At 39.3% G+C, this 17,403-nt stretch overlaps 1 long non-coding RNA gene across 1 annotated transcript in view; it reads left to right on the top strand.

The window, feature by feature from the left end:
• Window positions 1–16,033, top strand: part of LOC148188882 (uncharacterized) — a 43,756-nt gene extending 27,723 nt beyond the window's left edge. Inside the window, exons 3-4 of the long non-coding RNA XR_015777253.1 lie at window positions 5,642–5,736; window positions 13,973–16,033. This is a non-coding gene — a long non-coding RNA (uncharacterized LOC148188882). The remainder of the gene's footprint in view (window positions 1–5,641; window positions 5,737–13,972) is intronic.
• Window positions 16,034–17,403: the final 1,370 nt, after the last annotated feature.

Raw genomic sequence — 17,403 nt, 5'->3', positions numbered from 1 at the left:
CATCGTAAAGAGACGCAGCTTTGACAACAATATCGGCTCACAAGCGACGGAAAGAAATGTCCGGAGCTCGTACAAAAATATTTCTCAGCATTATTGTGCAGCAGGGGATTGAAAATTTAAGGTCAACAAATTTTACTGCTATCAGCGTCCTCCTCTGCCGTCTGTGAACGAGAAATGACCAAACCTTGTGGCTCATGAAGAATTAATAATTTGTATTACCTCAAAACCGCAGCAACTATTCCAGCTGTCAGCAACATATCTGTTTCTCCACATTCACCACGGAGAGACTCAAGAAAAGCTTTTTTTTCAGGTCATTATGGTGGTGACCTTTGACCTCTGTACATCTTCAGTCTTGTCTCTTAGAGGATCAGAATCAGCATACCTCATAGTGGGCGCTGTACATATACAGTGCAATATCTGTATTCAGGGGCTGGTGCAGTATCATTAGGCTGGTGCAATACTAACAGTTAACCCTGACTATGTTGACTTTTTCGTTTGTCTCTCTTTTATGTCCGTTGGTTGTACATTACTGTCTAGAGCGTGCTGTGATTGCAGTTCTTACCTTACTTTACCATACCTTCATTTTAATTGTGCAGGTACAACGAATTCCAGTTGCACTTCACGAGTGAAGCTGAAATAAATAAGAATAAAATACTTAAATTAAACAGAAAAAAAGCAGTTTAATTAAAATCTCTCTCTCTCTCTCACACACACTCACCAGTTCAAACAAACAAACATATGCAGTACCTACGTAAACATACGTAGATGTGAAAAGTTAGATACCAGAATTAAAAATATTGCACATAAAATGAGAGTATTGCAAAGGACTAAAAGCACATTATCTCCTTCAATCCATTGCACTGCTCTGCACATTGCATATTTGCAATTGTGCATTTTACTTTTCTTTTTTTTAATCTGTACTAAACATATTTTTTGTGTGTCTGCATTCACAACTCGGGCTTATTTTTATTGTGCATTATAATCACTTTATCTCGGTCATAGTAGCACCATTGTGCGCTGTAAAAATTAGATATCAAAAAACCATCACTATCAAAAAACACTCAGCATTTGTGACTGATGTTTGTAGCACTTCAATTTTAGGAAATAGAGTAAACCAAAATTATAGGTGTACTTCCTGCTGTACAAACCTCCCTTTTCTCAGCTTATGTATGCCTTCTTGTCTCACCTAAATAATAAACTATTATGATATAATATGAAATCTGTGATTCTTAAAACAATCACTTCAGAGTTTACAGAATTTTATTCGAACACTTTATAGTGGTTTTGCACAAAAAGAAAACACAACAAATCATATTTAATCAAGTGAACAAGGGCAGTACCTAAAAAGAAAAGACAGTAAATAAATAAATAATAACTGTTGTAATAATACTAATATAAACCCAGCCTATGTCCTTCCTCAAAAATAAATAAGTCAAGTAAATAAATATAACACAACTGCAACACTTTTAATAGTCACACACATCTTCACTGCTGTCTTTGAGAAGGTACAAGGGTATGTGACACTTGGAGAATTTCAAAAATACAATACAATACTGTACTGTACTGTACTTTATTGTGCTATACTAAATTATAATATTCTATACTATATTATACTATACCACACTTTACATGCAAATTACATAAAAAGATACTAACAAAATATCTACATGATAGCAACACTATAGTAAAGTATACTACTAATTAAGTAATTTCTTAAGTAATACAAGTTGCACTTAAACACAGTTGTCAATCAGTTGTTCTTATTGCCTGACCTCTTGTCTTCTTCCCCTGTAACTACACATTTGTCCCAGTATAGGTTTCCAGTAAGTATTTTATATAAATGCAGTAAGTGTGCAGGCTGTAATCTAAAGTAAGTTGATAATAAAAATGATTACGAAGTCAAAACTTTATATTACCCCAAAAGGGTACAGGTGACAGATGTGCACATTAAGGGCCTATAGATCAATATGTAATATGTAACAAAAAACGATTAGGCTATTACAGTGTCCTCTGTTCATGCACATAGCCCACAGATGATGCATAAACATTCACATATCTTTTCTTTTACATCAACATCTCTCTGTGATTTCTTGGCTCAGAAGAACTGTGTCCTCATTGTTTTGGTTGGGGCGAGTGTTTGCTCGAGGGCACTGGCCTCTGACCAAAGCTTCTTCCTCTAGTTTCACTTAAAATGAAAAGAAGAAAATAAACTATGATGGAAAACATACTAAAGTAATTACACACAGAACTGAGGCCAGAGCATTGAACAAATGCAGTCCAGAAGAAGTCAGATTCACTCATTACAAACAACTGATCACAGGCCTGTTTTGTTTGTGTACCTGTGATGATGTAACGACTTGGATCTGAGACGTGATTTGTGCTTATTACTGCGATTGTTATATTTTATGTAATCAATGTTTCCCTGCTGCTCGGCCTGGGGTTGTTTCCCCTCTTATGTTAATTAATGTAACTCTACCATCATTTATATTTTGGCAGTCGTGAAGATTGACAATTAACTGACTCCACTTGCTTCGTCTTTGACTGCACGTGATTGGTCCTTCTCTTTTCATTCATGTTTACGTTTTTTGTTAAATATTTGCGATTTAGGTTCAGCTGTCTCTGATTTGTTCCGATTTCACGCTCCGACACCCGCTCTGATCGCTCTCCAGACATCATTAAAGTGAATAAATTTCCTGATCTCCAGGTCCAGTCGTTAAATTACCTCACATGTTCACCTTGTGTGTGATTATTGCTCAGTGACACCAGATGCTGACCCAGGGCTATGTGCTGTACTCACGGGCGGATTATAAGACAACAAGCCTCGAGGGCGCAGACGTTTAAAAGGCCCCACCACCTCTCCTATATAGGAACAAAACACACTGACTTAGTGCTGCATAGATTTGCCTGTTTTTATTGTTGTTTTGTGTCTCTTTTTAGTTGTTGGCATCTTTTTGTGTTTTTGTGTCTCTTTGTGGTATGTTTGTTTGTCTCTGTGGTTTCTTTGTATTTCTTTGTAGGTATATTTCTGTTTTTCATAGCTGTTTTATTTCTTTGTGTTTGTTCGGTGCCCCTTTGTGCCTGTTCTGTGTCTCATAAGGGTATATTTCATGTTGTGTCTCTTGTTTCTTTGCATATTTTTGTCATTTTGTGTCTCTTTAAATGTCTGTTTGAGGTAGATAAGTATCTTATTTTGTCTCCTTATAGTTCCTTTGCTTCTCTTTTTGGTCATTTTGTGTCTTTTCTGGTCTTTTTGTAGTAATTTTGTGCATCTTTATGGTTTCTTTGCATATCTTTGTTGTTATTTTATGTCTCTTTAAAAGGTCAATTTGTGTCTCTTGATGATTTTGTGCCTCTTTGTAGTTGTTTTGTGTCTTTTTGAAGTTCATTCGCATCTCTTTGTAGTCACTTTGTTTCTCTCTTTGAAGTAATTTTGTCTCTTTTAGGTATATTTGTGTGTCTGTATGTAGTCGTTCTGTGTAATTTTGTAGTTCTTTTGCATATTTCTGTTGTTTTTTTATGTCTCTTTAAAGGTCAGTTTGTGTCTCTTTGGGGTTTGTTTGTGTCTTTTTTGTAATTTTGTGTCCTTCTGTAGTTCCTTTGCATGCCTTTGTTGCCCTTGTGTGTCTCTTTAAAGATCACTATGTGTCTCTTAGGTAGTTTTATGCCGTTTGTAGATTGAAGATGAAGATTTGGATCTCTTTGTAGTGCCTTTGCATCTCTTTGTGGTCATGTTGTGTCTCTTCGTGGTATTTTTGAGTGTCTTTCTGGTCGGTATGTGTTAATTTGAGAGATATTTTGCAGGTGAAGTTCAGGAGGCCCGGTAGACGCGTTCAGTAATCCATCCACGACTGTAGTATGTCTGAGAAGAGTGTAGTTTTCTTACTTCATATTCCTTGGATTTTAACTTGTAGTTTTTTGCTCTGAAAAACACATTTGGACAAACAAAGCTACTATTTCTGCCAGTTTATGAGAACATAGCGTCACACAGCATCGTTCCAGACAATTATTTTTCAAAGTGTTTTTGAAGTGTTAAAGTCCGTCCTCTCGTCCATGTTGCAAGCCTTCAAATGTTTGAAGCGGTTTCTATGGTATCTTTAAATACTACTGCTCCTTTCAAATTTATAGATGCCCTTTATTGGACTGTGTGTATGTTGTTCATTAAGACATCCAAATGCTTTACAGTTCATTGCTCTTTTACACTGCCTGCTGGAGCCGGAGCTGTAATTCCAGTTAGTGAGGGATCAGATGGAGGTCAGTGCTGGCCTGTGGGGGTTGCAGCGCACCACAAGTCCACCGAGCCTCTCCGGACTACATTACAGCTTTTATCCTCACTAATGGGATCTCTTGGTGGGGAATCCCAAGGGTGATGGGGATTAAGATACCTGGCCCTGCTCCCACGCGCCATTTACCATGTGGGGCGCAGCAAATATGTTGCACATGCTGCTGTAGCAAGCTTTACATCTCTAGATACACAAAGAAACCAGCGTTTGGAGGTTGATTAATGTGCACTCACACCCGTTTTGTCAGGGATCTGTCTTTGCGTTCACCCTCTCTGTACACAGTTGCGTCTTCTCGCCTTGACCTAGTTGAATCTGACACCGTTTGCAACCCAACGAGAGAGTATCGGATGATGGGGAGCTGGGAGCCGCTCAGGCCGCAGAGACAACACTGAATGTTAACTTTCTACCCAGCTTCGCTTGAATGACATTGTTGGATATGTTTTGGAGTTTCCCGGCGTTACAGCCAAAGTTAGAAGAAGGAGGCCATTGGGAGAAAAACTTTGGAGGATGAATAAAGAAATGAGGGTGGAATAATTCCCTCGTCTCCTTGTGACGAGAAGCTGTAAAGGAGGGGACTGGCTTCAAAAATCAGTCTTTTTGTAAAGTTTTAACAGATAAGCCAGTTTAGGGCAGTGATGCTCAACTGCTCAACCCTAACCCCTGATAGGATGCCGGGTGGCCCCTCAACCATTTTCTAATTCATAATAAAAGTAAAGTGATTCACATTGTGATTTTTTTTTTTTTACTTTTAGTATACATGAGGTGCCAGAGTGCATAAAATAGCATGAAAAAAGTGCCAGTAGAGGATCCTTTGCACCCCCCTAGAAACATGCTAAAATCCAAGAAACATACTAAAATCATAGTAATATCCTAAAAGCATAGAAATGTGCTGAAATGCCCTAAAATCCTAGAAACATATATGGGGCTGCTGCAACTGGCCTCCTGTCATTTTGCAAAAATGGCCCCCAAGCAAAGCATGTTGAGTATCTGTGGTGTAGGGTCTGAAGATGGTCTCATTAGCTTGTCTCTACGTCTGTATTTCATGCTTGGTCACTTCAGTGCTAAAACAAGTGTCTGTGAGTCACTCCATCTGTGTGTCACATGGCGTCTGGGTGACTCTTTAAAAGAAACAGGGCTCAGTAACGACATGAAATCAACTCCAACACAAACACCACCTCCTCTGCTGCTCTCACATGCCTCCAATGTGTTTTTGTGTTGTTTATTTCCATGTTTTTCATCAAGCTTTTTGATCCTCTATGTGATAATGACAACTTAAAACAGCCAGATGTGATAAACCATCCCCTTACACGTACTTAGAACTGATTGCTATTTGTTTTCCCTCTCGTTTTGTGTTGAAACAGCGGTGATCTCTCCTGCAGCCCTGCTGGGGACTCACACGACCCGACGGCGGCAACAGGGCCGGCAGCTCTGGTGCTGAGAGCAGCAACAAGGAAAGGTCAGGTGGAGTCCATTGTTATAGAGCTGTCAGGTGGCTGATTTATGGTCAGCAGGTTCACACTGTTTGTGGTGCTTTAACTCGCTCACTGTTTCCATAATTTTGTTTTATATGCAGGAAGAGAAAGATATTATTTAGGTGGGAAAGAGCTCACAGACTGAGTCCTGAAGAGTCTGCACTACTTTTACTTCTGTTCCTCGTGCTAATGCAATCTGAGGACACTGCAGCTCACAAGTACGACAGACAATATATTAGAAAATAGGGAAAATATAATATATATTTTATAAATTTCCAGTCACCAACAATGCAAAAATATTCACCTTAAAAATGAAACAAAGAAAAAAAGCAGATTATCATACTGAAGAACTGCAACCAGAAAATTGTTTGTGCATATTTGCTTAAAAAGTTTATCAATTATCAAAATATTTTAGAGTAATCTGTCGGTCAAGTAATAGATATATTATTTCAGTTTTAGACTTTACATTTGTTGTTGAAATTACAAGAAAATAGAAATAATGAGTATTCAAGAAAATGCATATTATACCAGAATATATAACACAATATACACACATAAATGATTGATGATTTTAGAGCTGCTGCTTTATATCCTCACAATGACCGGGAAGGTTTGAAATGACTTTAGGCAAGGCACTTAATCTGCAAAATGCCCCAGTGAAGCTCCTTATTATTACACTTGAGAGCTGTTACAGGCAGCTGTCAACCGTGAACACTGTGAAACGCTTAGCTGGAAAAGGACACACATTCTTGTTTTAGTTTTTTACGAGGTGCTATTGTGCAAAATGCAGTGATGTTTTTTGTGCAAAGTGAAAAAAGTCTAAATATTAGGGGTCCTAATAGCAGCTTGGCTCAGGTTATACCCTCTGAAGTTTTCGTGTGTCCTCGGGTTGTTTGTTGTGGGAGACTAGAGGGCATCTGGGACTTGGCGGCTGAGCGGAGTTCCTTTGGTTGTGCAGTGAAGCTGGTGAACCGGCGCTTTTGAAGCTGACAGTCATTCAACACCCTGCCAAGTCACCGGCTCATAATTCAAGAACACCCTCTGGATACATGACCCCCGCATGAGGGGAGAGTGACAGCAACACATACCGTACGCAGGAAAGACGCTCGTAAAATGAGACATTTAAATCTCCTGGACATGATGGACAACATAAATACAGAAAATATACTCAGACTAAATTAAAGGTACCTAGGAAAGTTCTCTTAGCCTGGTATCTGCCAGAGTGAATAAAACATGATTTCAAAGACTCTTCTGGTTCCCAGGGTATAGTTTTCTGTCTGTTGCACCTGTAACCACACCCAACAGTGATGTAAAAGTGCACTGAGCATGGACATAAAATTCTGCTTCTGTGGTAATGACAGACACACCCTGGAGTGCAGTTTTACCAACCCAATAACCAAAAATATGTTGGCATTGTACAATTCTGCAAACCATAGATACATTACATTGCATTTGTTATATAGCAGACATGTTAAAACTTAAGGTTTCAACAATACTGTGGTTAATGTGGTTAGGTTTAGGTACAAAATCCGCCTGGTTATGGGAAGGAAAAGAATATATTTTGGCTTGAAATACCTCAAAACCACTTTCCGTGCCTAAAAGCCGCTGGAAACACAGCAATAAGCCACTAAATCACAACTGGTTTTACTGTTTGTTGGTCTCGAGCATATGATAGATGTCACACCATCCACCATTCCCTCCACCTTCAGATGACAAAATCAGCTCATGTAACCAGAACTACGTCACCTCAGAAACATTGATATGACACATATGAAATGTGCAAATGTAACATATCCCTGGTTTGCAGAAACATCAAATGCCAACATTTTCCTCTGGCAGCAAGGGGGAAATTTAAACCACTTGAGTTTAGCAAAGACAAGATTTTCAGTAGGTTTTTAGTTTCTTATGGAAAAACTGAATGAGTTTCCTTCCTTCTAAAACATTTGCAAAACCTTTGTTTGAATCTTTTAAAACCTGCTTTGTTTACTTTAGTTTTCGGGTACAGTTACATTCAATTATATGATCAAATTTTATGTTTTTTTTTTTTAATTAATATTTTATTTAACTCTTTTTTTCACTTAAACAGTGTCACCTACGGTCATCAAATCACATGACACACACACACACACACACACACATATATATACAATAAATCACTACATATAATAATAATAATAATAGTTAAAAATTACACACAAAAAAGTAATTCTAAAAATAAAAGAAATAAAGCAAGAAACAAACAAACAAACAAAAAATAAAATAAAAAAGTAAAATAAATATAATATAAAATAAATATTTTTTTTAAAAAACATACAAAATAAATCCATACCCCAAGTAGTAGATCTGATTAATACAAACTGAACGTAACATATCTAACATAAACAAAAACAACAACATATTGAGGTACTTTTAATTACAATATGACTGAAATAATTTCAATCGTTTATTTAGTTGTCACTATAATGGGCAGAAGTTCAGTGAATACAGATGAATAGTGAATAAATTCATACTGTAGATGCCTTCATAGATGGAAATATAGATAAGGAGGCTGACCTAAGTGTACGTCCCAGTGTACTCATGTCCGAGTGTAAGTGGATGCAGGTCTTGGCTGGTGATGGTGTTACTAATGTGGATCTAGATGGGAGTTGAATGCAAGGACACACAGCTGCAGCCCAGCCTCGTCTGTACTGAGATCAGGCTCTGGCCACCTCAGCCGCCTCTCTCTCTCTCTTATTACACGCCGTTGTCGCTCATCCTGCTGCCTGCACTGAGCCGCCAGACGTTTACGCTGCCTCGCATGCTTCTGGGAAAAACAGGAACAATTGGTGCAATTGGATCAGTGTGTGTGTGTGTGTGTGAGAAGGAGGAGATTTAGGATTGTAACAGGTTGTAATTTTTAACCAGTGTTACATAATCATTATTTTCATAAACAAATGAATGAGTGAGATAGAGGAGAGGAGAGTGAAAGCATACTTTTACTCAATATTTGGTGAGTGAGGAAAAGTGTGGCAGGTAGACAGAGACATTTATGATCTGTTTTTACTGGTTTTGCTGGAACAGGACGTCTCTGTCAAAGTCTCCTCCAACAGGATCCCTGGTGTCAGACACAGTTGAGGTTTTTCTCCAAGTTTTCCTTGGCTTTGCATGGGGTGTTTTGGATTCTGCCGCTTATTATAAACAGACATGCGTTTGCAAAACTTTTGTGATCATCCCCGAATCTCAGGCACACATGCCCTTCAGGGCTTTCTGTTCATCTGGCTGCGGATAACCTTTTAGATAAGTTTACAATTAAACAGTTGTCGCTGGAATGTTTTGTCACAGCCCTGAAGCTGTAAATCCCTTTGCCATCTCCTGTCTGTTGAATTTATGGACCCCAATCAACCGCACATTAAATGCTGGTCAAAAACAATAAGCTCCAGCTGAGCACAGAGCAGAGATGTGCCATGCTGGAATCCAATTATGAGCGTCATTGCTTCATCAATCTGTCCGCAGCTGAAAAGAGAACCAGTCAGGGGGACAAAACCCTGAACCCGAGCTTGTGGCTGATCTGCATAGAGAGCATTATTCTCTGGAAAATGAGCTCCACGGCTCTCAGGGTTCTGTTTCGGACACTGGGAGCGGGGGCTTGCTTTGTTTCTGTGTGATATGCGGCATTTTAAAGGATTAAATCGTGGGTGTGGAATTGCACTGAGCACTTGGACAGCTCTGAAACACAGTCTGCTGCTCCTCTGTTCAAAGTACACGGGGACAAGAAAAGAACGGCCTTGTTACTCCCAAGCGAACAGGAAAAAGGCTCCAGTAAAAAGTGCATGGCCAAACCTCAGTGAATTCCTGATGAAGGAAAGAATGCAGCAAGAGAAGCCACGTTCTCTTCCTTCTTAGATTTTTTTTCCTCATAAACCATGAAAACCTCCCCGTGCAGTCTTTTGGCTTGCTCAGCTCCTCATTCACTTGCAGCTCTGGCAGCGTTATAATCATAAAAAGCCCCATAGTAGATATCTAGGGGAAGGAGGTAAGCAGTGGAAAAATGCTTTAACCCTCTTAACCTGGGCAAATTGCCTTGATTTCTTTTAAAAGCATGCAAAGAGGGCATTGAGCAATGCAAAAATGAGCAAGAAATTGTTTAAAAGTACAAGAAAATTACCTTTATATCCCTCCCCAAGAAAAAAAACAAAAAATAAAAACAATAATAATAATAATAATTTTCTAATCTATTAATTTCTTGTATTTAAGGGACATTTCTTACCAAGTTGATCATTGCTTTTTTTCCCCACGTCTTTTAAAGAAATTAAACCAATTTGCTTCAAAGGCTTCAAAGGTTTACGCACTCAAAGGCATCTGAATGCAGCACAAGAGAAGTGATCTTGATCCAGGTTTCAAGTGGTTAAATTCACTGAGAGAATGCAGTAACAGCCCAACACACGCACTGATAATTAAGCCCTTGTTAGGAACTTTAAATTGTTTGTTGGAGACAGTGGCAGGGTGTGTCTGTGGAAAAAAGAAGGCATTGTTTGTCTGTATTCTCAGACAAACAATGTTATGTGAAGTTGGAGAGCGGTGTCACCAAATTATTATTGCATGTAAGTGCAAGGATTAGCAGCTGTAGATAACAGCAGAGCGAAGAGATCTGGTGGCCTCACAGCTCTGTTTGTTGTAGGGCTGCGTCTGGATTGTCTCTTGTTGCTTCATGCAGGATGAAAACCACAAGTGCCACAAATTATGTGGTTAATTGAAGAAATAAAATGACAGAATAAAATAAGAAACAGACAAAAAAACACACCTAAACTGAACTCATGATCATCTGAAAGTACTATTTTCCAGCCTGGTTGTTGCTCTGAGGCATGAAAGGCTTTATTTCTCAAAGGTGCCACTTGTTGTGTTCAGAAGCTGGTGTGTATGTGTATACACACACACACACACACACACACACACACGCACACTGCCTAGATCCCACTCCCTGTTTTAACAGACCACACTGTGGCTGTTATCGAGGCTTCTTCGTTACCTGGCAACCGGGTTGCTCCTGTGGGCGGGTCCTTAGTAAATTCTCTGGAGCAAAGAACTGTGATAACATTCCAGAACATTCCGGAACATTCCAGAACATTCCGGAACATTCCAGAACATTCCACTCAGGACTCAGGTGCCCCTCAGCCTGGATTTAGTGGATTGTAGCACTGTTTACTCTTGATACTAAAAATGATTATCTGAGTAGCCTGTCATTTTTTACCTGGGATATTTTTTAGAAAAATGTCGAGTGTCAGAGAGGTAGTTATGCAAATGTCTTGAAGTGAAATTTGTGAAAAAAGTTGTTATTTAGGCAGGTTTGTCAAAAGTTATCATTACCGAATTACCAAATTAGAGTAAAGACTATAAGAGTTCCTAAAGCACTTTTTTGCCTTTATTTGATTAGACAGATAAATATGTAATGGGGGAGAAGGGACATGAAAGGGCCATGGGTCTCACTAGAACCTGAACCACTGCTAAAGATTTAGCCTACGTGGGCACACGCCCCACCAGGTGAGCTTCCAGCGCCCCAAAGCTCTGTATGAATAATGTAGGCAGCTGTATTCAGCAAAAGAGGCTCAATTCCAGGTTACTATTTGTACCAGTACATAGATTTGTTTTGCAGTAAAAGCGGAAAGCATCCATCCGGACAAAATTCAAGATCACAACACACCCTGATGAAAGACAAAACAATAAACCGTGACAAAAAGTGCTCAGATGCTTGCTATCAATAAAATATTGGGATAAGGTCACAAATCACAATAAGACACTAAATAAATGAATAAATATCTGTGAATGTTTCTGAGTTGCTCAAATGAGCAATTGTGGCTGGAACAAAACTATTTCTGTAGGGTTTTGTTGTACACCTTGGGACTGTAAATCTTCGACCAGACGGTAGAAGCTGAAATTCCTCATGTTAAGGGTGTGAGTCATCATTAGAAATAAAGCTGGCTATCTTCTGTAACTGTCTGGTATACAAGGACTCTGGTCTCAGCTGGGACTCACTAATCACCAACCAAGACTTGACTATTTCACAATCTGACTCAGTCTGGTTCTGTTTTTCAAAGACAGATTAGTAAACCATGACTCCAAAGAAAAGGATAAAACAAAGCTCTCAAATAGCAGACATATACAGTTGATGAGTAGCTAGTGGCAGCCTGGTCTCACTCCCAGGGCGACAAAATACTTGGGCAGTTGGGGAGGCACCCTTTAGTGTCTGCACCAGGCTCTCAACCAACTCCAATGTGAACCCATCTGTATTATTATGAGACATTTAGAGAACAGATGCAAAGAGTGTGGAAGTAGTTAAGGCCTTGTAGGAGGGGAAGTGGACAGGTCCAACAAACACAGGACTGTGCCTCTTGAGAAACTAAAAGTTCCTACACGCAAATGTCACTTTTTGTCAGTTTATAATGTGTCTGTTCAGAAAATGGTGGTTTATTCTGGTCAATGTCATCTTTGTATGTGTTAATTAGTGAGTTGGCTGCTACTTTTCATTTGATTAGCTGTATTTTCTGTATTTTTTAACGGCTGTCCCCTGCTTGAATTGGTACGATAATCATATGATTTCTCTGAGAGCAGTGAATCAGAAATGGTGGAGCAATCTTCTTAGTGATTAGGAAGGTGTGCTCTTATGCAAATTTGAGCACGTTCGCAATGTCTTGTGGGCCAATCAAATTGCTTGGTCGGAACTACTTGTATAATTGATCGCAGTTGTCCTTAGTTGACAAGTTATGTTGTTATGAACAACTCTACATTTACAAAGAAACGTATAGTCAAAGATTTAATAGGTGAATTATGTTTGGAGTTTCCTGAGTGGGAGAAAAGTTCAAACCAAAATCTCAGTGCAGGTAGACTGAAAGCTGGCGGAGGATCATACTCAGGGTCAAACAGGGACATGCAGGTTGGAAGTCAGAGTTTCTTTTCAGTAACAAACTCATCAGCCGTCTCTGTGCACGAAGGACAGACTCATGCAGAAGAGTGTCCACGGGAATGTTCGCTTTGAGGCTGTAAATATTTGAGTCTGTTTACAGAGTCCTTTACAGCAGATTTGTTCCTCTGCTCAAATGACCTGAATGCTCTTTGCCTTCGTCTCCTCCATGGAAACGGCAGCAGGAAGTTCCATCTCATGTGGTTTGCAGTGTTTCTATCAAAGCCTTGTTTGATGATTTCTCAATATTCAAGCCATATTGTTGTGATGATGGCTACGCTCTGACTCGGTCTGTCGTTCTAATCGCGGCTCACACGTTTGCATTTTCCACAATGTATAACAGCTGTAAGGCCGTCTCCACTCCAGACTTCAGTGCTGATCACAGACGGAGAGTCAGACACTTCTGGATTATATCTGTTTTCACCAACCAGTTTAGATTTCACAATATTTCTGCCATTCCCTGAGTTATTCCTCCCTTCTGGTATGAGTTAAAATCACCCAAATATTCAACCCACACTTGGGTCGTTCTTGAGTTCCTATCAAATATTTTGGCGCCAATCTTCGCATCATAGTGGGAGGTTTTGTGGGAAGTGTTTTTTCATGAGGAATTGAGGCAAAAAATATTTTCTTTTATTAATTTCCCTATTGGGCAGCATTGTTTTCAGAGTCAGGGTTTGTTCAGGGTCATGATTAACAGTACAAGAATAATATTAGTAATAAAAGTCAAAGATCATAGGGTTCGGTTCTCAGCTGTATTTGGTTTAAATAATCCAATAATATAGGCCTTTTTATATCCATTTTTGTACTGTTTCTCTTCAGTATCACCGAGAAATAATATTTGCAAATGCAGTTGTTATCTTATTAATACAACATATCTGCAGCCAACATTCCTCTACAGAGAACTGGCATTGATTTGACAACAATCTGCAAAATGTCTTCATAGTGATAAGTGGATTTATTTTGCCTTTTGGGACCTGAATTCCTGTTATAATCATTATATTGCTTGATTACGCCAACAGATGCCCTTCTCCTTTCCATACATCTAGGCCAAAGAGATGTTTTAATGTTGTTATGGGAAGCCAGAGGTTGCAGTGACTAAATATCTCTTGGGATGACTTCCAGTCTCAGCAGCAGAGTCTCCTACACGCTTTGCTCTGCCCAGACTGGTTAAAGATATGAGGAGAAGCACTCTGCGCCTCTCTTGATGGATTTCATCGCAGTTTGCATTCCTTAGTTCTGTTTTTGCTAACTGTGTTTTTCCTTTTTTTTCTCTTTTCCTCTTACAGCTCATGCAGCCAAACTGAAATGACATCATGCCGAGGGGAAGTCAGGCTGAATACATACCCACAAGGCCCTGCAGGAGAACCAGGGACTGACGGCAGGAGGGGGATCTGCTCAACAGAAGGATGAGATATTTATCAGAGAGGAAAATATAACGTCTGAAAAGGTAATTCCTGGCACAGATAAAGCTGTTTGTCAAGACACGTGGACTGAAAATGTGGAAAATGTTCGCTTTGTTTTGACCTGATGATGAGGAGAGATAGAGGACAGACAGATGGGACGGGAGGGCTTTGATGAAAAGGGACCGGGTGAAGAAGCAATAAATATATCCGGATGGAAAAAAGGGGACATAAAACACTAAGGCTGGACCAGAGAAAGGGGACATTCTTTGTGTTCACGGTCTTTAAAGAACTGCTCTGGCTCCAGTTTCTGCGGTTTCTAAGTGACGAGAGGGTCTGGCCAAGTCGAGAGCTGCAGGTTGTTATAAAAGGCTCGCTCTACTGTTTTAAGGGTCGGATGGCTTGTTTGAATCTGAAGCCAATTATTAGCTTAAAGAGTCAAGAGAAAACCCTGTGAGCCAGTCAATAAATCCCTATTTGCTTATAGAAACTGTCGCAGGGCCTTCACACCATGTCAGCTGAACGTCCACACAAGTCTTGATCCCCCTCGCCCACCGTGATCTTCATCTTTGTTTAAAAGGTCCAGTGTGTGACAGTTAGGGGGATGTATGGCAGAAATTGACAATAAGATTTTTTTAGTGTATCATCATCTGGAAATAAGAACTGTTGTGTTTTTGTGACCTAGAATGAGATGTTTGTATCTATGTAGGAAGCAGATCCTCCTCTACGGAGATCGCCATGTTGCACCGCTATACTTCTACAATTGCCCAGAACAGACAAAGCAAGCATTGGCTCTAGATCAGGCTTTTCTCGTTTATGCATCGTTCACCATAATTAGCAGCCGCTCTGTGACGAGCCAAACAGCTTTGGAAAAACACTGATCTTTATCATGAAACTGTTTGTTTGTGTTGGAGGGGAAAAGACCTCTGCTGATAATGTGGCTCTGGGTAAAGATCTCCTGAACGACTGGATGTTATTCAGATAACTTAAAGAAGGGTGAGCAAACTTTGTAGCAAGTCCCATCAGTTAAAAATAGTAATCCGATGTTGAAATCCCAGTCGAAATCAGCAGGATAAGAGCTAGTAAGCTAAATAAATGAGGTTTCATTGTGATAAGTTCAAGGTCGGCTCACTAAAATGACAACTAGGTCAAGGTAAATAAAACATCATCATGGTGTAATCAAATGTAACATCAAGAAAAAGAAAATTTAGTTTTTGATGAGAAACTTGAATAATACAGTCGTTTAAATGAGAAATTCGTTTTCCCAGCAATATGAAATGGATAGTAGAAATAGAAAACAGTGTTTTTCAATTAGTGCTGCCGATATATTTTTGCTATTGTTAGTTTTTTGTTGCAATGAAGGGGCCCTTTAATATCAGCCATGTTTATCGAAGGCTATGAATGTTTTGTTCTGTTCAGAAACAGTCACTTGTTAAGTTCTATTAAAAAATGTATTATCACCTCGTCTTTCCACAAAATAATAGAAAAGTATCGATGAAGATTAGGATCACGGATTACGGAGTCTCAATAATGGTATCAATATTTTTAAAAATGAATGATCCCCATCCCTAGGGGTTAGGCTTGCGGCCCGTCTGTAATGCACTCAACAGCTTTGGAGAAACACTGATTTATCATGTTTTACTGCTTTATTCAGTGTTTTTAAATGTTTAAATCACCTGGTCAGTTTGTTTTGGAGAAGAAGAGACCTCTGTGGATAATTTGTCTCATGGTAAAAACCCTCTGAACAATGAACACTGCAGGAATTCTAACTGGGAGAGTTTCAGCTGGTTGCAATCTGCAGTCCTCCTTAATACCATTAAATCCCCCTAAATCTTACACACTGCTCCTTTAATGTACAAACGTATCTAATTTGCACATGAGGAAACATATACTGTAGGCTGATGTATATAAGGGATGAACTCAGTACAACATGGAGCGATTACAGGCTTTTACTTGTGCTCAGTGCAACTACACCATTTCCATGGAAATTTAAGGTATGCCTGCTAACACAAACCCAGCGTGAACTCACTCATCTGGAATCCTCCGCACCGCTCTCCTCCAGGTTGAACAAGCTCAGCGCCGACAGCTAATGACACATATTAGGGAATCCTGCACAAACACTGAATATTTATAAAGAAAGTCAAACTCAAGTGACAAAGACAACCAGGTGGCTGTCTTTCTCAGTTTCCCTCATTTGTTTTCCACTCTCCCCCTACATTCAGTGACAGACTAATAACACACTTCCCTGAAAAGTGCGCAGATGTTAATGAACATGACAGTCGTTTCTCTAGAGGGGAGAAAAAGTGGGTCTCTGAGGCGTATTGTTTTGTTTTCTTAAATGAATCATCTTGGAAAGTGTGAGACTGTGGGTCAGAGAAAGTGAATGAAAGTGATGAGGACTGGGGGGGTCGGGGGTTGAGGAGGAAGGTCACGGACCTTCGGGACCTCAGTGTTTAAGAGACAGACATGAAGGACAGGAAATTACACCCCTCACTGTTAGAAATATGTGGAGTGTTGCGTTGTGAAAGGTTTTTTTTCATCACCACAAGAAACAGTAGTAAGGTGCAGCAGTACAATGGCAATATGGAAACAAAACATTATGTAATTTAAATCAGGCCTCAAGAATAAGACAAAAGAAAATGATTTAGTCCTGATGTTCTCAACTTTTTTACAATACTTGACATCTCAATGAGTGGCATCAGCGTGGATACGATATAATTTTTCTTTTTCAGATTGTTTAATCTGAATGGTTTTGGGATTCAAGTATTTCACAAGAAAAAGAAAAATGTTTGTAAAATACATATAATCATAGTTTTTTGCAACATATTGTAACATATTTGTAACATTTTTTCTTTCTCATCTTGTGATGAGATGATTATATTGTGGCCTCTCAGATTTAGATAGGGTCGGGACATTCAGCTTGCTAACCACTGCTGTAGCCTATAGGCTGAATGTAGTGGTATATTAATGCTGAACTAATAGCCTGACTACTGGAAACACAGAACTTATTTGAAAAAAGATTTATTTTGTAGCCAGTGCTGTCAGAATGACTCCTAAAACCCGCAAATGAGTTAGCATTTTTTAGCGTCTTTTTTGAGTGGGTTTTTGGTTAGAAGCCTGAAATAAGATCTGTGGTTAACACAAGCTTAAGATGCTTTTGCATTTTGTTGTACGACATAAAATACGTCAGTAAATACTGTACTTGTGAGCTTTAAACATTTTGGCAGAGGTGGTTGCTAACAAGTGGCTAAATGAAACTACAGAACGTAATCGGCTTCACAGCCTCGTCATGGTGGCGACGTTGAAGTCATGGGACT

Source organism: Plectropomus leopardus, chromosome 8 (genome assembly GCF_026936395.1).
Source record: "Plectropomus leopardus strain MGB_pleo_1.0 chromosome 8, ASM2693639v1, whole genome shotgun sequence".
NCBI lineage: Eukaryota > Metazoa > Chordata > Actinopteri > Perciformes > Serranidae > Plectropomus > Plectropomus leopardus.
The sequence above is the reverse complement of the archived record's forward strand: the minus strand, read 5'-3'. Positions and strand labels throughout refer to the sequence as shown.